Source organism: Festucalex cinctus, chromosome 20, assembly GCF_051991245.1.
Source record: "Festucalex cinctus isolate MCC-2025b chromosome 20, RoL_Fcin_1.0, whole genome shotgun sequence".
NCBI classification, from domain to species: domain Eukaryota; kingdom Metazoa; phylum Chordata; class Actinopteri; order Syngnathiformes; family Syngnathidae; genus Festucalex; species Festucalex cinctus.
The window spans coordinates 5,580,742-5,602,511 of record NC_135430.1 but is presented as its reverse complement, the minus strand read 5'-3'; the positions used below and the strand labels follow the sequence as shown (position 1 = coordinate 5,602,511).

At 40.5% G+C, this 21,770-nt stretch overlaps 1 protein-coding gene across 1 annotated transcript in view; it reads right to left on the bottom strand.

Moving 5' to 3' along the window:
- The window catches only part of LOC144009262 (cadherin-18), a 97,691-nt gene extending 76,575 nt beyond the window's left edge, over window positions 1-21,116 (bottom strand). Inside the window, exon 1 of the mRNA XM_077508893.1 lies at window positions 20,972-21,116. The gene's annotated coding sequence lies outside the window, so the exon portion shown is untranslated. The remainder of the gene's footprint in view (window positions 1-20,971) is intronic.
- Between the last annotated feature and the right edge of the window lie 654 nt (window positions 21,117-21,770).

The following is a 21,770-nucleotide window of genomic DNA, read 5'->3' as shown; positions in this document are numbered from 1 at the left end:
TATGCTTTACTTCAAACCGGAATTTCAAATCCTAACCCTTTTTCGAAACATTGTTTTGAAAACCCAACGACCCTATTTTGACAACCCAACCCTAGTTTTAAACCCTAACCCAGTCTTAAAACCCTCATTTAAGGAATACTTTACTCATTGAACAATTTTCAGCAGTGAAATGTTCATATTTTCTACAGAATTAATTTGATAATGTCGTTATTTTTCATGTACAATTAATACCTTTTAAAAAGCAATTTTTCTACTTGCTGTCGACTGATGATGACATCACCCATGCTGAGGAAGTAGGTAACGAGTCAACAACCAATCATGGCTCACCTCTATTCTGGGTCTGGTTAGCAAACTGATTGGCCGTGACCTATACGTCGTCATCATCAGGCGACAGCAAGTAGAACAATTACTTTTTAAAGTTATTAATTATAAATGAAAAATAATCAAGTTAACACATTAACTCATTTGCTCCCCAAAATGTATATGTTGCCGTTTAAATATTACAATGCTCCCAAAGACGTATTTATACGTTTTTGTTTTTTTTTGTTTTGTTTTTTGTATGTACAAGCATACAGAAGGCTTTGATGCAGCCTCTGAACTGAAGCGAATGCCTGAAGCAATGATACTGATTGCAGAACCGGCCAGCAGGTGGCAGCAGAGTATAAGAGATCAACCAGGGCCATGTTGAAAAAAAAAAGCTCAGTTACAACTCTAAATAGATTCATGAATAATGATGAAATTTACTGCGATTGGCTGGCGACCAGTTCAGGGTGTAACTTGCCTACTGCCCAAAGCCAGCTGAGATTGGATGGATGGATGGATGGATGGATGGATGGAAGGAAGGAAGGAAGGAAGGAAGGAATGAAGGAAGGAAGGAAGGAAGGAAGGAAGGAATTTAGCTATATAAACCCAGAAAACAGGTCAGCCATGATTGGCCGTTACAAACTTCCTCAGCACAGGTGATGTCATCATCAGTCGACAGCAAGTAGAAAATTACTTTTTAAAGTTATTCATTTTACATGAAAAATAAGTACGTTACCACATTAATTGTAGACAAAATATTAACTTGGTACTGCTGAAAATTGTTCGAGTCAAATGTCCCTTTAAAGTGTTTGAAAACCTAATTCAAGTTTGAAACCCTTTTGACTCTTTTTTTTTTTTTTCTGCAATCCGTAATTTGAAACCTTACCCCGATCTTGAAACCCTGACTGTAAAAAAAATGTGAACTTTTTTTCTGATGCAGATGACTCGCCAACTACCAAAAAAAAAAAAAGTAATTCAGTAATCGGTGGCTGTCGTTGACTCGGCAGCTTCCACACGTACCCGACACTTTAAATTAAGGCTGGTATTTGCCTGAAATAGATGCCCTGATATCGGTATTTTCCCATCCCTACAATAAACATCTCTGTTTTGCCTTTTTTGGTGTATGTGCTGGGGTGAGCGGGAGTGCGCCAACTCTACAGAGATGCTAAAGTTACTCAACCAATTAAAGCTCGAGCCGCCTCAAACTGAGTTCTATTTGCTGATTTGCGCTATAATGTTCGCATTGTCGTCCAGAAAAAAAGTGCAGTATTCTATTATTCTCCTGTTCTATTATTCTTCCACTTCAACAAGACTACGTCGGCTTATAAGTTTGCCGTTGTAAGTGTGACGTCGGCTCAATTAATTGCAGAGTGCGCTTTTACTCGCAACTTTTTCCTTGAGGTTTTTTTTTTTTTGGTGCACAGAAGTCAAAAAGTAAGAGAGGGAATTGTCGTCTTTTGATTTGTTGTGAATTGAATCTCGGGGTGTGACAGCAAGCAAGTCGTGCTCACCTCAAACATTGCGGAGGTTCTCAAAGTCGCAAGACAAAATAAAAAAAAACGTTGGATGTCGCCAACTAATTCTGCTGACAAGCTTGACTCTACAAGTGGGACTGTCACCCAGACACAAAGTCAAAGAAAGCTTTTGTCAGTCTGGGGAGAAAAATAAATAAAAGTCTGCATTTGCAAAGTCAATGTGGAGGTGCTCATTAAATTTGGAGGTACAGTGGAAAAAATATCAAAGTGTCTGCTGGCAATGCTGGACGGGGGACAACGAATGCATCGCGTCACTCCACTATGACATCATCAAATGGCGACGTAACTCAACACGGATGGATGACACGGACAGATCAAATGATTGTCAGTACAGATTTGGTTACTGCACACTAACAAAAAACGTTTTAGATTCTGAATCTATTTTCAGGAGGCATTTTTTTTTAATTAATATGGAAAACTGGCATTCGTTTATTTGTTTTGTCTCGGGATACAAAAAGTTGACTGCCACATAACAACAACGACTGCCAAACACTTGCTAAGTGATAATGACTGAATTACTTCCCCCGCCTGCATAAATAATTCATACATGTTGATTAGATTTTTTTTTTTTTTGTGCTCGGAAAGCCACGGCTAATCCCGCGCGACACTTGTTAGCAACGCTAAGGAGGCGCCGCCGCGCTTGTTGACGGACGATTGATTCGCCGCCGGCGCGAGGCAAGTTGTGGCGGATTTAAGAAGCCGCGGATAAACGCCTGACGACGACACATGTAATCTGCATCCAGATTGGCATCGGCAAAAGGTAGAGAGTGACACCCAAATCCCGCCTTGTGTCCGCTAATGCCATACCTGGCGCGCGGCGGACAAGCGTTGATAAGATCATTTGCGCTTCTTGGGTTGAGACGATGGTTGTCTTCCAAATCACTCTATCAGGGACGGGCAACTTCAATGATGGAGGGCGGCACAATTTTTCAGCAGTGCTTACTGGGGGGCCTCATAGCAATACACACTTTCCAACCAGATTTTAAATACGGAAAAATATGTGTCTTCACTAGGGATAGACCGATTATCAGCCTTTTGATTAATCTGAAGGCCAATAAAGGTGTTATGTATCTGACTGAGCAGTGAATGCTTGCAAACGTAGCGAATTTGGGGGTTTTCATCGGGAATTGTAAGGTGTTCACAGACACTTTTTACTTGTCATTAACAAACTTGGAACATATTCAGGCATTTTTTTTTTCACTGCGAAGATCTTTTGAATCGTTTTACCAACCCCGACGAAAACCCCAAATGAGCTACATTCACATGCATTTGCCGCTCAGTGAGATGGAGGTTACTTTTCATTTATGGACCTATTTAATTTGCCACTTCATACAGAATAAGAACTATTCATTAATTTCCGGGCTCTCGAGCGCACCTCAGTACATTTCAAAGGGAAAAAGCATTTTGTACATACAAACTTGCATCTTCCTCGACACATATTTTCCACCTGTCTCACTCTTACCTTTTCTGCTCAAGCGAACCTGGCGGCCGTTAGAAAAAATGCATAAATTAGCTGCATCGTTGTATAAGCCGCAGGGTTGAAAGCGTGTGAAAAAAGTCGTGGCTTATAGTCCGGAAATTACGGTACTTGCTTAGTTTTTAATTTATCTTAAAGGAACACAAGACTTTATGAAAAACTAACCAGCTATTCTGTAAAATGGTTAATGTCAACTCTTCCCTGAAAAGAATTGCCAATTTATGTTGAGCGATTATGATTTTATAGCACTTTCTATGAATATTTTTGCGTTAAGTACTGCATCGGGCATTTTGGACAGTCACGTGATCATCGTGATGTATTGTATGCATAAAATAAACATTGAATGAATGACAACATAGAACTCACGAGGAATGATGGCGGACATCAAAGGTGGTATTTCGCTTTAGGAGCAAAGAAACACTTCGTCAAAAGCAGTACAGCCACGGAGGACTTGCCAAAGATTTGTTTCCAACCGAAAGCCGGATAAAACTGACACATCCAGCCGCCGGCGAGTCCAATTGGACAGTAAACATCCGGGTTTCTTGAAATTTGCTCGCCTAAGCTACATGTCGAGTGCCAAGCACGCTTTAGCCCACATTAGGAACAGCGACCCCACACGGAATGACATGAAACCGAACGTGTTGAGGACTTCACTCTGAACAGAATTGGTGCAGGAATTGGGATTGAAGACGTCTTTTTCTCGCCCCTTACGTCAACAATTTCCCATTGAAATGAACGATCACGTGACCAGGAACATGGCGCCCCACACCGTAAGATCGAATTCGGACACTTAATCGGTTTGAAATAAAATTCAGGGAATAAGATGCCAAAGATATTTGCACTTTTATTCTTTGCACACAATGTCTAATCCAATACTGGAAAATGATTAATAGGTCACTTTAACACATGCTGATGACCCTGGAAATTCCCTGCAATTATTTTATTTTTTTAAACTCAATATAGTTTAATAAAATAAAATAAAATAAATTACGCTAATATTTTCTCTTTTACTGCAAATGTATATCGGCTTGAAATATCTACTATCGGCCTCCTTGACTACTAATAATCTATCACTTGTACTCACATAAGTCAAGTGAAGTCAGTTTTACCTGCAGTATCTGATCCTCATTAAGCAAGAAGACCGGTGCAATCCAACAATGACATCATTGGCCAATTTATCTGACTCATGTGTATGTATAAAACCCGAGTCAAGTTTTGCGTCTCTAACTCCCAAATCCAAGTCGAGTCTCAATCGTTTTTGTCATGTCAAGTCACAAATCATCAACACAGTCACTCACGACGATTCCCAGTCCAAGTCGCACTGACTCAAGTCCCGATTCCCTGAATAGTATTAACAAAAGTTTGTAAAGATAGTTGAGTTCCATAAAATGTTGGCAGAGGTCGGAGTTGTAAAATCACAACACGGTTACTCCGGCGCTTGTCGAGGTGCACCTGCGGAGAGAGCCGGCGTCTCCTCCTCGCTTGGCAGGAACCTTCAGCGTGCTTTACACAGGAGACGAGGTCACCGTGACACCTTCAATAATTTAACAAGCAACTTTTTGTACGTTTGCCTCAGAGAATCCGCAAAGGCGTCATATTTGATGTCCTCGCGATGCAAAGCAGTGTTGATTTTTTTTTCTTGTTTATTTTGCCCCTGTCCATTGTCGCTATCAGACCTCACAAAAAAAAAAAAAAAAAGTGTTATATTCATTCAAACGGGAATTTGAAATGACGGTCATGTAAAATATGGAGGAACGAAACTGCCAACATTCAAAATAAATAAATGACTACATAAATAAATAAATAAAAATAAAATACAAATTGATATAAAACAAATGTTTGAAAATGATATCCCAAAAAATAAATATAAATGGAAATAAAAAGAGCAAAAAAAAAAAAATTCGGGGCCCAAGTCGAAATGTTATTCAAATGAGGGGGCGGTCCTAAGCATGTCTTGGGTTGGACTCTGCTGTCCACCACCCCCCCCGCCTCACTTGAATATATGGCCCAACACTGCCAAAATTTTAAATACATAAATGACTAAGTAAATGACTAGTAGATTTCCATTTATATTTATTTTTTTATATAATTTTTGAATTATATTTACATCCATTTTTATCTTCACTTTTAGTCATTTATTTATTTATTTACTAATTTATTTATTTTGAAGTTTGGCAGTTTTGGTCCTCCAACTTCAATTGGACGCGACTCGAGCACGAATTTGGACCAACGGTCCTCGCAGGTCTGCCCGCAGCCCCCGACGGCTCGGCAGGAAACCCGCCACCTGCCAAGGCCAATAAAAGACGGAGAGATGTCGTCGGTCCCCGCTTGCTTCCCCGTGGTCGCCGCTAACGGCTAATGCTCGCCCGCACGCTGCGCGATCGCCCGCCCGCTGATGCCAAACAACAAACAGCCGGCGCGCCGGGACGGCTAGGCACATGACGGCGAGCGGGAGAGAGGCCACCGCAGCGAGGGAGACGCGCTCGCGTTAGGCTGAAGCCATTTAAAAGCAGCCCCCACCACGGGTGGGCGGTCCATGCTGATGCGGCAGTTGGAAGAATCCGAGGAAGTGTACACGATGGGAAGCGTATTCAAATGATGTCGTGGAACGAGAAAATGTCAACGTGCTGGATAAATCCTACGGCAGAATTCTCAAAAATCATGTGAAACAAAATTGCGACTAGCATCGACCATCTTTTGAAGGATCTTTGGAAATTGCTGAAATTGGCCACTTTATACCAAAATGGCCGACTTGCTGTGCCTTTTTTCCCACTGATCTATATACATGACTGGATAGCTGATAGGCCAAGACTTTTGAGGTCACGAGGCGGCCATATTGCTCCTTCCAAGAAATGTTTCTCGGCATACCATACTATACATTTACACTATCTAAATTGGAGAACATTTGAGACAGTACTTAGTAGAAACAGCTTAATTTATGATATTTGAAATGTATTAAACAAACAAGAGAACTTCAGACATTTTACAACTACATGTATAAACTAGACTAAGTGCAATTTCTGGAAAAATTGAGTGGGAATGCTGAATGCTAAGAATTGAATGCATGTGGAATGCTTATGAAGTAAATTGAGAAATAAATTATGAAATTCTAACCTCCTGGTTACTGGACAATGCAAACTGTGCTACCGAGCAGCATCAGGCACCTGGTAATGGAATGGAATGCTAATGGGAATGGAATGCTAATGAAACAAGATAAAAACAAATGAACCAAAATGGAGGTTTTGCTGGAGGTTAAAATGAATTTTGAGGACCAAAATTACTATACTTTAAATTAGTATACTTTTGATATTCTAATATTTTTAAATAGGATATTTGAGTTTTGTTTAAGCTATTAAGCCATAATCAGCAATATTCAAATAATAAAAGGCTTGCAATATTTCAGTTGATTTGTAATGAATCGAGAATGTAGGACATTTTTGTTTTTTTTTATTGCATTACAGAAAATAAAGGACTTTATCACAATATTTTAATTTCCTGAGACAGTCCTGTATGTCTCACCCGTATGTATACCATATAGTTTATACTAGGGGTGTGAATTGCCTAGTACCTGACGATTCGATTCGTATCACGATTCACAGGTCACGATTCGATTCGATACCGATTAATCCCGATACGAATTTATAAGTCGATTGTTGCGATTTTTTTCATTCAAATTTAGAAAATACTAATCGGTAAGCTTGTAGAGTGTAAGATTTATATGAAAATGTATTATTTATTTATCTGAAATTTCAGTCTTATAGAGGTTGTAATCTGTTTCATGTTTGAACAGCATTAAAATAAAATATTAAGGCTTAATGTTCCGTTCATCTAACATTCTTCCATGTTCAAGGTGTGAATCCTAACCCGAAGTCAGACGTTTTGTTGAATATTTTTCCATTAAAAATGGAAGTTTAAAAATCGATTCACACACACACAAAAAAAAAAAAAAAAAAAAAGGCAATGATGATAAGACGTTGAATCGGTAAGACTACCGAATGAACAATTCTGAGCTCTTAAAAAAAAAAAAATCGATTTTTTTTTTTATTGAATCGATTCGAGAATCGCGCGATGTAGTATCGCGATATATCGCCGAATCGATTTTTTTTTAACACCCCTAGTTTATACAGTAGTCTGCTTGCGAGGTAGGAGTAGCAAGATGGCCGCCCTGTGACTTCAACGGCTTGCACTGGCGTGTATGTGATATCAGCTATCCAGTCAGTATATATATATATATATATATATATATATATATATATATATATATATATATATATATACATATATACACATATGTATATAGAGACAAGCTTCACAAATTTCATGTTGCTGATCTAAAGCAGCTTCAGTCCAAAGTCTGCGAGCACTACTAAGAAATATTTCGGCATTCCCGCTGCTCGATACGAGTCTTCATTTCCTCTTCCAGCGTCTTGTCCTTTTGCGTGACGTTCTTAAGTTCTTAAGACGTGCGCGTTTGTAATCCCACAGCGCCGTGCTAGCCCATTCAATTGAGGCCGTCTTATCGCGCTCCCTTTTTCTATTTATGTCCAGCTGTTTGCCGCTTGCTAGCTAACGCCGCTCTTTCTGTGCTCGGCCCGAGTGGCGTGGAAAACTCCTGCTGGGATGAAAGTTTTTTTTACCACCGCGGTCCAAAGAAAGTCTTGTCACCGCGGGCCAATTGGTGATTTGAGACGGAAAAAAAACTTCAAGCGGACCTTCACCACATGCTTGCTTTGCTCGAGTTCAGTATGCAAAAAGACTTTAGCCACTTTCATGCTGCCTCCCTGAAAACTTGTTGTGTGGCAAACGGCAAAAATCTGCATAACTTAGGTTACATTCTGGATATTTTTTTTTTTTGTTAAATCCTGGATTTGCTTGAGGCTCTGTTCAGGTCTCCTTTCTGCCGGCAAATCGCGAATGAGGAGCAGCAGCAGGTTTTTCCAACACCGATTAGCTAATCGGACCGCGTGACTCCCGGGGACGAGGGGACGAGGTTCGTTTGGCGCGCCACTCGTCACTACCACCACCAAAATCAACTGGCGTGTGCTCCAAAACTCTCCAAAAACATCTGTTCACTTTGCCGGACAAAAAAGCTGTTGAAGCTAGTGTTCATTTTGTCTGCCATTTTGAAATTTTGTCTCACTTTTAGTCCAATTTCAATCACGCTTGTTAGTTTTTATCACAGTTAGGCAACCTCATCCCATTTTTATTTAGTCCATTTTTAGTTGACTATAAATCGAGCATTTTAGTCTTCATTTTAGTCCAAGAAAACATTTTATAGGTCTAATTTAGTCAAAAACTGTCAACGTTTCAGTCTAGTTTTAGTCAGCAAAAACATTACTCTTCTATATTTTCTTTGTCAGCAAATTATATTGAACCTTTTTGGATCTCAAACTATTTCACATCAAATGTTCTCATCTTTTTGATGAAAAACAACTTGACACACAATTACAGTGGCTATTATGGCTCCATGCTATTAGCTAGTAAGTTAGCCAGCATTAGTTAGCGGTCACATTAACATTGTTGTTGGAAAGTGATAGCCGTAATAGTATTAATGTTAAGTTCCAACTAGAATTTACTTTTTTTTTTTTTTTTTTTTTTTTTTTAAACCTGTCTGTCCCACATGTTTGTGCTGTCACATGACAGATTAGCAGAGAATCTTTTGCAAAATCATATTTTCATCTCGTTTTTATTCATGAACTCAAATGTCCATCGATTTTATTCCAATTAATATTAAGTGAAGGACATTTTCGCCTCATCTTCATTTGTCGACGAAAATGCATTTTAGATTTAGTCCCACTTATTGTTTAATAATGAGAGTTTTAATCTCGTTTTAGTCGGGTGAAAAAATGTGTGTTGACGAAATTATTTTTGCTTAGTTTTTGTTGAGGAAATTAACACTAGTTGAAGCCCTAATCTGGTAAACCTAAATATGGCAGGAAATCTCATTTTGAAACCTTAATTTCGAGTTGATACCCCAATTTGAAACCCTAACCATCACCGGACTTCAAAAACGTAGTTTGAAACCCTAATCCTGGCTGCAAATCCTGACTTGAGAATTTTGCCCTCACCTTGGCTTCAAATACTAATTTCAAATCCTGACCCCAACTTGAACGCTGATTCAAACCCTAATTTAGATCCCTAACTCAGAGTTCTTCACTGTCTTGATGTGCATCTTTTTTTTTTTGGCTAAATATAAAATGCAAAACGAGTGAGCGAGCGAGAAGCGTCTTTGCCAGATCAACTTTGTAAAAGTTGTCACCGAGTCTCATTTGCAGGCAAACAAATGCAAACCCAACTCGCTTGGCTGATGAGCATTTTGTGTGTGCAGGCGCGCACGCGCACAAGTTATTAGCGTGTGTGTGCGTGTGACCCAGTTGCCAAGTTAGGAAGGCATCAGCTTCGCTCTCGGGAGGTTGCGGCACAACAAACTTTTGGGGAGCCAAATGTCACGTCTGACTCTGCCGCCGTCGCTTTTGCGTGTTTGCTAATTGCAAAAAAAGAAAACAACAAATTGGAGCTCGGCAAACTTTGCTTGGAAAGCCTGAATAAGACAAATCCATTTTCAAACCTTAACTCTGTCTTAAAAAACAGATTTAAACCCTCATTTGAAACCCTAACTGTCATGCAGGAGCAATGTTTGGATCTTGTCTCATGTCTGGGGTCATGCCTGGGTTAAGTTTGAGTAGAGTTCTTGACCGTGTGCCAGACTTCACGACCTGTTACGTGTCTGTTTTGGGTATTGATGTAACTGCATCCAGTTTCAACTAGTTTAGGCTATATGATGTCTGGACTATGTGATGTCAGGAATCTTTTATGCTATATGATGTTTGTTAATGTCAGGAACCTGGAATCTGTAATTACGGAGTCAACAGCCAATCAGAGAACTCCATGCCAGTACTAGTACTCGCATGTCTAGCCACATCCAATGCGATTGATTGTCTATTTAAGAGTCTGAGAATTGGGTGTATTTTGTTCCTGTTCCTGTGTACAGCATCTATGAGTTTCGGTGCCTCTAGATGTGAATAAATAAATCACATCTTATTTGTGTCTGCACTCTGGGATCCAAACCTCTCAGCACACAACACGAACTCTGGCTTGAAACCTTGACCCTGACTGAAAACAAAATCTGAAAGCAGACTCATGCTGGAAATACTTATTGTGTCTCATTTCAACCTGTTGCTTGAACCCCAAATATTGTCTGGAAACCTCGACTCTGACTTTAAAACCTGCCAAAAAAGCATAAGTCTTGTTTGAAATTCTAACCCAGTGACCTTGAAACCCTAATTTGAAAAACAACCTGTGGCTCGAAACCTGAATTTGACACTCTAACCCTGGCTGAAAATTGGATTTTAAAGCCTTAACTCTTAAAACTGATGAAACCTTAATTTGAAATCCTAACCCTGTCTTAAAACCCTTATATAGATTGATACCCTAATTTGAAATCCCACTTCTGGCTGTAAACTGGCTTTAATTAACCAATTTCTCGTTTTGAACCCTAACTGCACCTTGACGCAATTATTGGAAGTACTAAATTTTGCTTGAAACCCGAAATTGAACTGGTCTAGTGTTTAGACGGGTTTCACTAACCTTGGCAAAAGCCAGATTGATATTGCGCTTCAATCAAGGGAATTATCCGCAATATCCATCTGGTACCACACCACTCGTGTTAATTTTATCCGCCGGTGAAAAATGTGTGTTGATGAAATTATTTTTGTTTAGTTTTCATTGTCGAAATTAACACTACATTCCACAGTAATTTGCTTGGGAAAGGCGGGACATTCTGTACAATAATTCGAGCTGATTGGACGATGCAACATCGTACACGTTTCTTTTAAGCAATCACGGCCACGGATGAAAATGTCGTCTTTGTTCCTCGTCGAAGGAGGGAAAGCACGAACATCTTAGCAGCTAGAAATGCACAAAGTGCCTCTTGCGGTTCAAAATTCAACAAGGAAACGGTGAGTAATTCTGCCAGAACAGAATTAATTGCAGCGTCCATTCGTCCACGTTAGGTTTGTTTGTTAGCTCCAGCGTCTGCGCTGACTTCCTGGTTTCGTAACAGCTGCATGTCCCGCCCCCGAACACAATGTCGCTCTGTGTTTGGTCCGAACCACCAGCAGTTTGGATCGGCGGAAATCAACGGGGTCGCTACAAGATGTATTCTCCGGAGTTTGTCAACTCACAAACACCGCAAGAATTCATCTTGCGAGAGCAATGTTAGGGTTTCACTATCCCCATCTAAAATCCAGGATTTGAAATCTTACTGTCAGAGTTTCCATGAAGTACTTAAACATTAAACGGCAAAATGTCAAGGTATTCATGCTTGTTGTTGCCATGTGGCGGATGTTCCCTGCGAATGGTCCAATCACGGTGCGGCGGTCTGATGAGTCCGCTTGTGGGATTTGGAGTGATGGAGCACCAAAAGTGAAAGAAGAAGGAGAGGCGAAGCGACGGGGACGAATGCCAATGGTAATGTATTCTTTTTTTGCCGACAGATTCACAGAGTCTGGACGAGCAGGTGGGCTCGCAAACCGAGAGGGAGGCGGGGCCCAGCCAGCCGGGCTTCTCGCATTAGCATTTCACAGACACCAGGTAACGTCCGTTCCCTTGTGAGAGTGCAAATTGACGAGGTTCAACTGTGTGCGCGTGGGCTCGCGTGTGCGTTGAGCAAGGTTCATTTACATTTTCCGGCCACTTCATTCGGGACACCACCACAATCTCATTGCAGCAAACACAAATTTGCCACCATGACATTTTTTTTATTTTTTTTTTTATGTAACCATCCTTAGGTTGCATTCTCAGGAAAAGAAGTAATGTTCTCGGGTCAATTTGACCCGGGTGTTTCACGATAAAAATGCATCTCTCAAATATTTCAAATGAACCGTTTTATAACAAGTTTCATCACAAAATGCTTCGTTAACTTTAGAATGGGGTCAATTTGACCCGATTTTTGTTTGATGTTACAAAAGCATTCTGATAAACATTGAACATTTAATTAAAAATAGGTCAAAGTGAACCATTTTAATTGTCTGTCCATGAGACGTTTCATACTAATATTTATACCCTCTTCACTTAAAATGGGTCAGTTTGACCCGGAATATTTAATATTAAAAAATCAACCCAATAAATGTTTATAGCTAAACCATTTTCATTGCACTTACATCAAACGTCAACTATTTCTTAGTCTGTTGATATGAACTTTCATAGCAAAAAAAAACTTTGTTGGGTTAATTTGACCCAGTATTAATGTTACAAAAGTATCATAACTGTTTTCATTGCAAATATGCCAAAATTAGGCTTTTTTTTTTTTCTTTTAATTTTCCGTTGGTGCCAAGTTTGATAGCAGAAAGCTAAAAACTTGAACTTGAAAGGGGGTCATTTTGACCCGCAACATAACAGGAGGGTTAAGGTATTGATTGTGTCGACTCGCAGTCAATCTTATTTCCAGGCTTCATTGTGGTTTTGAACTGGACTTGAAGTGAAATGAGGAGGGAGCGGACGCCCCTGACTCGTTCTCATCATCATCCTCATCCTCGCCCTCAGCGCCGTCCTCGTCCGCCTTTGAATTATCGGAGGCGCTCGGTGCTTCTCCCACGCCCCATTATGGAGCGTTGGCCTCGCTCCAATTACGGCGCCTCCGCTCACTCTTGCGCGTCGAGTGCGAGCCGCTCGGTCAGTGGCAGTTTTTTTTTTTTTTTTTGCTTTTTTTTTCAAGACAGGTTTTATCAGCGGGTTGCTTGCTTAAACCGCAGATTTAAGAAAAACCGTCAGAGCAGAGAGAAAATACGACGACAAGACACTATGGACTTTGTTAGGGTTTCAAGTTAGTTGTTGTGGTTTTAAATGTGAAATTAGGGTTTCAAGACAAAAGTTTAGAGTTTGAAATTGGGGTTTCAAAGCACAATCCAGGCCTTCCAACTAGTGTTCGGGTTGCTCGGGCTTCAAATTGTGGTGGAAAGTTAGAAAGCCAATTTTAAGGTTTTGAATGAGGGTCTCCAAACTGGGCTAGGATTTAAAATTTGGGTTTGAAGTCCGAGTGTTAAGGTTGTGAATTATGGTTTCAATTTTTTTAATCAGCACTGGATTAGGGTTCCAAATAGGCTTTCAAGCCAGTGACGGTTTTCGAGCATGAGCGAACGAAGACGAGCAACCTGTTTCTTTTTCCGTCTTCGATAAATCGACTCCACCGGCTCTCCCTCTGAGCAGCGTTACGCAATCAGCACGAATGAAAACGCACGAGTGGAATATTTCCGAAACGTGATTATTTGCTTCCTGAAGTGATTTGTTGATAATTGCAATTTTCCGCCTTTTGTTGCATTGGGATGACCAATAAAGCAAATAATCCAATTTATTTGTGCTTTTAAAAAGGAAATTAAACGTGTAAATCATGGAAATGAGCATTTTATGTCATAGTTCTCCTGTACTGGAGGAGTTGGGGAACCTGACACGTTTTCATGCAACCCCCCACCCCCCAAGCAATGTGCCGCGATTACATAATGACGGCGGAGTCGTTTAAAAAGCCGCAAACGTGACACTTATGAGAGACTTAAAAAAAAAAAAAAAAAAAAAAGAAAAAACAGGCTCACCTAACAGTGCATCAAGTATTCATGCGGCACGCTGGGCCGAGAGACTCACTTTGCAAACTAAAAAAAAAAAAAAAAAAAGAAAGAAAATGCACGCAGAGAGAAACGGAGACGAGATTCTCTCATCAGCATTGCACTGCAGGCGAGAATCAACCGCCTCTCGTTTATGACTTGTTTACATTATCATCCCAACAGGGGTGTAACGAAAACCGGTTTGAAACAGAAAATCTTTTTTTTTTTTTTTTTTTTACTTAAAAGATGCAAGAGCATCAAATCGAAGCAAATTGTTCCACTTTGAAATATATCAAGTTGTCTTTTATTGGAGAGATGTCTCTCAAACGAAATTGCATTTTTTGAACAAGTTCATTCAAATGAATTTCAAATGAAACGCACTATGTCGTACCCAATTTGAGGGGTACCAAATCCATGTTCTGTCAGGATCAGGTTAGTTTAGTGAACTAAAACTAAGGAAAAAACTAAAATTCAAAAAACAATTTCGTTAAAGAAATAAATTAAAAACGAAAATACTTTCTCAAAAACTAAAACTAACTGAAACTACATTTTATGTTTACAAAACGAACTAGAACTAACTATAATTATAGCAAAAATGTCCTTCGTTTTAGTCTTTGGTAATTAATTTAATGCATGAGCCTTTGGGAATGATTTTAAATGTGATTTGAAGTACCGGTAGATTTATTTTTAATATTAACAGAAGTGACGCCATCTAGCAGCAGCCAATAGAAAAGCACTTCAAATGATGTGACTCCCATGCTGTTTTTGTTTTTGTTTTTTGTTTTTTATTTTTTAATATTGCGCACAAGTAATACACATTTCTTTTAAAAACTAAAACTAATACTGAAACTAACTAACTCTAAACAAGCATTTATTAACTCATTCCCTGCCAGCCCAGTTAAAATAAATCTTTGACGTCTATAGCCGTCAATGGCAGTGAATGTGTTAAATAACTAAAACTACTAAAAAACTAACAGAACCACCCTGAAAACGAACTCAAACTAAATTTAAAAAACAGAACTCAAGACAAAATAAAAACTAACTCAACTGAAAAATTCCAAAACGATAATAACCATCACGTTTTCTCCAAAACGATAATAACCATCACGTTTTCTCTGCAATATATCATCCACGGGTGGTCTCTCCTAAATCACGCCGACTTTGCCGTCGTAATTACTACAACTCACAAACCGCTCGTTCAAACGTGGGCTCCAAGAGGGATTGACGGTGACAACTCGTGATCCAATGCTTTCCTCAAGAACCGTGAAGAGGGGGGAAACTCTCCCGGGATTCCGGATCCACTTGGGACCTGAAGAAGGCCGGTTCTTCACTGGATCAGGTGACAGCCTTACAACGATCCAAATGACCGAGAGACACTTTTAACGTTTTGACTTCTGTGAAGCTCTCTATTCCCCTCGCGTGTGTTTCTGCTTCCTGCCAGGAATTTTTTAAACAATCCTTCTTTACTAGGGCTGGGTGATATGGCCTAAAAATCAGGTGTTGTCTCGTGTTGTCACCAATGATACGGTAGCAGCCAGCTTGTGGCAGCCACCACAGATTGTTTGTCTTGGCCAAAAAATACGTGACCGCTTCAGCATTATCCAACCACCGTCTGCTTTTTTATTTTTCATAAGAAGTGCGTCTGATCAAGAGTGCTCCAGCAAGGAACTTTTGCTCACAGTCACGCGCTCCGGCATTGATTTTAAACGACGCGTGTACGTCCAAATGGACAACATGACATATGATTTTATGAATTACGTCACCATGTCAATTTTGCGATATTTCAAATTCTTATCACCCCAAAAAAATACACCGGTAATATTGTAGATGGTATGATACGGAACACCCCTACTTCTTCCTGCCTCCAACTTGCTCAACGTGTTCGGCAGTTCGTTTCCATCACAAATGATAAGAAGAGTAATGACAAAAATTCCACGCATGGTTTATATCTCGCAGATGCGCGCCGCATTGGAAGGCAGGGATTATTTCACTTGTCGCACTCGGGATTCACAAGATTGCACCGCAGATCAACACCCGTCTCGCTTTTCAGAACCACCCCACCACAATTCCCCAAATGCCCACTAAATGAATAAGCAGCACTGAAAATAAGATTGCCGCGGAATGCATGAAGGTGCGATCCGTCTTTTCAATGAGCCGTTCAACGTTTTGGCAGACAAATCTTTTTCTTCTTCTTCTTCTTGGGGACTCATATGTAACGTTGTGGCAACCTTTTTTTTTTTTTTTTTTTTTTTTTTCATAGATTAATTTAAGGCCAGACTTTGAGAGTTATAGCCAAGGTTATTTTAGTTATCTGAAACTAACTAACTAAAATTCAAAAAACAATTTCGTTAATGAAAAAAAAACAAAAAACAAAAATCTTTAAAAAAAAAAAAAAAACTAACTGAAACTATATTAAACTAACTATAATTACAGCAAAAATGTCCTTTTATTTGTCTTTGATAAATAATACTAATTTGCTCCCAATAACCTTTTTTTATGTTTTAAGTGTCCCAAAGACATATTTATGTTTTTTTTGTATATGCTAGAGCATACAGAAGGCTTTGATGCAGCCAACTGCAAAGAACGGTTACACAAACAGCCAGCAGGTGGCAGCAGAGTATAAGAAATCAAGCAGGGCCATGTCGAAAACAAGCTGATTTCCCCACAGTTCTAAACAGATTTGTGACTAATGATGAAACTTAGCTACATTCTAATGCTAATTGCTGCAAAATGGAAACAGATAGAAATATACTTTTTTTCCTGATGAAAGAGGAGACTTTAATCTTTCTTTTGGTAGGTTCCATGTTTTTATAGAAATAGAACACAATATAATGTGGGCCTTGCAAAATCAGGCAAAATCCAGTAACAGCCGGGAGCGAACAGGGGTTGCTTCAATGAAAATGGCTGCCAGTCAATGAGTTAAAGGGATACTTGACTCATTGAGCCATTTTCAGCAGTAAAAAGTTAATATTTTGTCTACAATTAATGTGGTAACTTAATTATTTCTCATGTACAATTAGTACCTTTAAAAAGTAATTTTTCTACTTGCTGTTGACGGATGACTCAATTTACTGATCAAACCCAGAAAACAGGTGAGCCATGATTGGCCGTATACCTACTTCCTCAGCACAGGTGATGTTGTCATCAATTGAAAGTGAGTAGAAAAATGGCTTTTTAAAGGTATTTATTGGACATGAAAAATAATGAAGTTATCAAAATCATTCTGGACAAAATATTCACTTTTCACTGCTGAAAATTGTTCAATGAGTCAAGTATCCCTTTAATTGAATGCATGAGCCTTTGGGGATGATTTTAAATGTGATTTTAAGTCAATTTATTTTTATATTAACCGGAATAAGCGTTCAAAAGTGTGTCACACAGAAGTGACGTCATCTCGCAGCAGCCAATAGAAAAGCTCTTTCAGTTGTCGTCGCTCCCATGGTGTTTATTTTTAAATATTGGATAGATGTCGCAGTCTACCAGTATTGGTTAGCCCCGCCCACTTCGGCCAATCCGCCAAACCTGTGTCTGATTGTTTGACAAGCATCCACACAAGACAATACAACGCAATCCCCTCAACCATAAATTCTGCCTGAGCATGTTTGTTTGCCTGTCCCCGTGGCTGTGGCGGATTTCTACTTGGGAAGTAATTATATGATAATTATCACAATATTGTGTGGATGGTGATATTAAAAAAGGTCCCAATATTTAAAAAAAAGAAAAGAAAAAAAAAGAAAAGAGCTCATATTAAATAAAAGCACATTATTGTGCTTTTGTATATCACAGCAATGCATATAAACAACATATAATCTCTAATAAGGCTTAATATTGAGGCACTTACTTGCTAATGCACGCACATACTGAGTTTCTCCACATATTGACTCGATTCACAAGCATATCACATTCCCTTTCATCTGACCTTTAGCAAAGAAGGGCCAAAACATGCCTTGTTAAAATTAAACTGCACTAATATACTAACCACCAGAGGGTGCTAGAACTGCACCAAATGGAAATCAACTTGAACTTTTTACAGACGTGCTGCTTTTAATATCGTGACATGACGACAACGACGATATATCGTGGCGGTTTTAATATCGCGAAATCACGATATTGCCGGTATCATTACATGCCTAATTTCGACTGCAAAGACAACAACGATTGAGTTCTCTGCACTGCTCTCTGTCAATGAAACAACGAATTAGCGTGAGCATCCCTTACATGCTAGCGATGGATTGACTCTAATCTCAGTTTGTTCACAAATTTATATCGTATCAAATTTGGGCCGATTTGATGAGACGCGTTTACGTGTATGAATGTCAACACTTGGACAAGCAGGTGAATTGTAACCTTCTGAAATCGAGTGGAAGAGCATTTCATTGCTCCGCCTGTCACTATACATCACAAGCTTAGATAGATAAAGATAGAGAGACAGTCGCGGATGAATGAGGATTTTCAAAGCCGTTTAAGTGAATTGAAATCATTTCCTCGCTTGAGAATGAGCGCGGATTCAGCAAAATTAAAGGGATATAAGCAGGCGGCGCCACAAGCGTAGCATTTCACCTCCCACGCCATGCCGGTGTCAACGGCGGGTTCACGTGTGAACGGCGCCCCCCACTCTCAAAGTCCTTTCCGCCACTCCACCCCACTTACTCCCTTGTCTTGCTTAAGACTAATAGGGCTCTAATTAGCGCCGTGGCCTTTGCAGACCAAGGGAACGTTCGCGGCTGATTATATCAGCACGCTGTCTCACAAAAGATCAACATCCCCGATACCAGCGCATCATCGGAGCGGCGAACCCGAGTCGAAAGGTGGCGGCGCGGCTGACAACGCGCGGTCACAAAGAGCGGGAGGTATGCTCGTGTCAAAGGCGATCCCGTTCTTCCGATCTTTTGTGTCGACTGAAGGACAAAAATTGATGAGGAATCATTTGGGGCCGTCTCGCTGATTGACAATTCCCTGCGGATCGCAAGTTCAAGATACAGCGCAAGTGTGCCCTCTAATGGTAGTAGGGGTGTTAAAAAAATCAATTCGGAAATATATCGCGATATTACAGCACACATTTCTCGAATAGATTCGATATGCGGCCGATGATGCTTCCTGTTCAAACTGCATCGAGTTATGATGAAAGAAGCCACACAGCATACGTCATATGGCTTTTACCTTAAACATCCCCTCGTCAAGCCACCAGCTTCTCCGGACTGCCGCGTTCACCGGATGAATCGCCGTGGGCAAACGTATTCACAAAACCAATCAAAGACGGGCAAGCGGCGTCGCCAATCGCCATGTAGGTAAGCACCTACATGTGTGGTATACATCAGTGCACGATAAGTACTGGTCGAGTCAATTCGGTCAGTTCAGGGTTGAATTTTGACTTGAAATGCATCTTTTCACAAAACCATCAATTTCGCCGTTATTTTTGTCAAAACAGGATTTTCGGTGAAATTTGCCTCTCTTCTGCTGCTGATTACTCAGGAATGACAAATGGTAAAGAGAAACTTTTTTTTCTGATGAAAGATGAGGGTTTAAGCTTTCTTTTGGTGGGTCCCATGTTTATATACCCATATAACACAATATTCTGTAGGCCGTCAAAAAATGGGTTAAAATCTTGTAAATGGCTGGCATTCAATGAGATGAATTACTAGTGATGCTAATGCTAGCTAGCATGGTAGCCTAATTTGTGTGTGCATGCGTGTGCGCGCGTGTTTGTATTATTATTTTCTTTAACGGAAGCATTTTAGAGTTCATCAAATGAAAAGTCAGGCCTGGCCTGTTGCACGCAAAACTCAGATTTGCCAGAATTGCCAAAATCGACGCGTGTTGATTGTGAACATGGAAAACCTTTAAGTCAGCATTGTGCCTATATAGATAGCATCAGTATTATTTTGTTGGTGTTGTTGTTTTTTAAACCATTTTATGCTTGAGAGATCTTTACATGTAGCCTACCTACTTTGCATTAGTCTTTTTTTTTTCAAGTTAGCAAAATGTTAAAAGCATACCATGGTTGGAACGTGATACTTTCACCACATGAAGATTCTCCCTTTTTGATTCAAAAAATGGTTCACTCCCAACCCTGCGCCAACCGAACCACCCCACCCCCAATCGGACGGCTCTGTAAACTTCTAGAATCGCCCCTGGCCTGGATGACGTCCATAAAAGGATGTCTTTGTTTATATTAAGAATGTGTTTACTGTGGACACGATTTTTGTTTGTTCACAGGCTTCTTATACGTGAAATTATGACTCAGCATAAGCCAAAATATTTCTAGGACAGCGTCAACCAAAAGTATCAGCACAGCCTTTCTTTTTTTTTCGTGTGAATTTGTCTATATGCATTTTTTTATCATTTTCTTTTGCTTTTATTTTGATTTTCTCCTTCCTTTCATTCGAATCTCGTTTTGAACTCGTGATTTTTTTCCTTTCTTTGCCTCGCGTATGTGAGCGAACGTCGCTTTGCCTCCCGAATCGGCGCTGCATGTGATGAAGTGCTGCAGGTGTACCTAATCGAGTGTCCCGCCCGCATGAGCGTCCGCGGCATGGAACAAATTCGCCCAACTCGTCGTCAACTCGCCTGCGTGCGTGCGTGCCTGCTGCGCCCAAAACCGCACACCAAGCGAGTACACGGACGCCAATCAACGTGCACGTTCACGGGCGACGTGCGGCGGTTTGAGCGCGCACGCCGTCAAACGCTGAGGCGTTCTTCCCCCTTTTTTTTTTTTTTTTTTTTTTTTTTTTGCAGCGGGGCGGCTGCAGCATTCACTCGCTCGCTCACTCTTTTTCGACGCGGCGGGACATCCTTCAACTCTCACGACGTGCACGCGCACAAGCAACTCACCAAGCAGTCGGTCAAGCCGAACCATGCGCATTCTCTGCGTTTTGACATGCACGCGCACTCGAGGATGAAGAGGAGCCTTCATCATCTTTAAGGTGTGAAAAGTGCGCACTGTCCTCCTCATCATCCTCAAGTTCTCCCTCGCAACATGATTTTTTTCCCCCCCTTTGGATTCCCACGCACGCCGGCAAACTTGACGCTTTTGAATATTTAACAACAACAACAAAACTTACCTGTGCGATCTCCCGCCTAAAAAGCCAGCAGATGCATCCCCCGCGTATTTTCCACCATCTTCACCAAATTTGTCTGCCTGCTTGCCTGCCTGCCAGCCTGCTCGCTTCCCTCGGCGCGTGTGTGCGCGCGGACGGCGGCCGCGGGACGAGCGAGTCCAGCCAGAGGCTCCTCCGGCTGCCGATTGGTTGACGCCCACGTCAATCGGCGTTCGAACGCCCCGCCCCCCACCTCTCTCGCTCTCCCTCTCTCTCTCTCTCCTCTCCCTGTTTCTCCTCATCCTCTCCTCTTTTACCTCTCCCGTTATCTCCTCCCTCATCCGTCGCTTTCTCTGTTAACACGTGATGATATAAGATAGGCATCAGGAAGCGATGTGTAATCCCGTTCTCATTTTCCGCGCACACAAATTCCAATTTCCAGACTTTTGAGGGGAAAGAAACTTTTTTAAAAGCCAAGGACCACCTGAGAGAATGATTTGCTCTCCAGGTTATGCACAGTACATGATGGTACACTCGTCAATGTACTCTTCTTGAGGGCCGATGAATTTATCGAACCCAAATGTTTGGAATAATGGGTCGTTTTTGATATGACTATATATTGTTTGTTTGAATCGTATCACTTGATCAAGTCAGGAACAATATATATAATGAATACATGTAATAGAGAAAGAGTTTAAGAATATAATGAAGTGGTTCAATGCCAACAGAGCGTCTATAAATATTAATAAAACCAGATTTATGATTTTCAGTTGTAGAAATATGGATATTGAAGCAACACCAACAGTGCAGGGAATAGAAATAG